The sequence below is a fragment of the Pan paniscus genome, chromosome 19 (assembly GCF_029289425.2).
Source record: "Pan paniscus chromosome 19, NHGRI_mPanPan1-v2.0_pri, whole genome shotgun sequence".
Lineage (NCBI taxonomy): Eukaryota > Metazoa > Chordata > Mammalia > Primates > Hominidae > Pan > Pan paniscus.
In genome coordinates this window covers 11,083,897-11,084,860 of record NC_073268.2, presented here as the reverse complement: position 1 = coordinate 11,084,860, position 964 = coordinate 11,083,897, and the positions used below count along the sequence as shown (strand labels likewise).

Sequence of the window (964 nt, the reverse complement as noted above, 5' to 3'; positions counted from 1 at the left end):
GGATTAAAATATGCAAAGATCAACTAGAGATACAGCTGTTTACTTTAACTTCTAACTCCCTCAGATGGTCAGTAGATCTAAATACAGTAATAAATTAGCATTTCATACTAATACAAAAATTCCATTCTTTTCTTCAGCTAGGATGTCATCCAGTGAGGCTTTCACAATTATCTGTAATAATAAAAATAGTTTATACGTTTCTAATTTCACAAAATAAAAAAGTGGCCCACTCAGTATTTCCACGGGCATTTCAAAACATTTCTTCTCTGAAATGAGTTCAAGCACTTTTCATGATCTGAGGGCATTTGAATCTCACCTCTATAAACAGCCAAAGGCTGACCCTCAGAGACCTCCTCTTGAAGCGGCGCCCATTCTTTCAGAATGCTTTTTCACAATCAGAAACAGAAGGGCCAAATCAATGATCACTTGGGACTCGAAAAGCTACCCTGAAACATCCCTTCATTTCTTTCTCATGAAGTTTTTGGTAATTCTGTGTTAACTTACTTATGAATCTTCCTCATTTTTGGCCTAAATACCAAAGGAAAGACAACTGTTAGTAATTTTCAAGTTTTTGTGATGCCTGAAAATGTCTTGGGACACACTGCATGTGCTAACCACATCATGTGAACTTATATAGACACAGCCTTATTCACTGTCAGCGGGGACTCTCCACCGGACTGTGCTACTCAAAAAGGGGTCTTATTAGGGGAAATTTTCCAGAATACTAAGATGATTACATCCCTTTGGAGAAATGACTCTGAGCCAAATCTGATTTGATTTCATGCTCAATCTCCCAGAAAGTCAAATATGTTCAAGTACTGGAAATACCATGTACTAGTAACGCCAGGTTGTTTGATAGAGGGTACAATAAGAGTAATTTGTTACAATTGCAGAGTTTAATTTATAATGTCCTTTCACTCAGTTTATTCATACATTAATTTTATACGATAGGGTGGGTTAGGTG

The 964-nt window shown here is 36.7% G+C and overlaps 1 protein-coding gene across 11 annotated transcripts in view; it reads left to right on the top strand.

The window, feature by feature from the left end:
* Positions 1-964, top strand: part of SPATA22 (spermatogenesis associated 22) — a 411,549-nt gene that overhangs the window by 38,522 nt on the left and 372,063 nt on the right. The gene's annotated exons all lie outside the window — the stretch shown is intronic.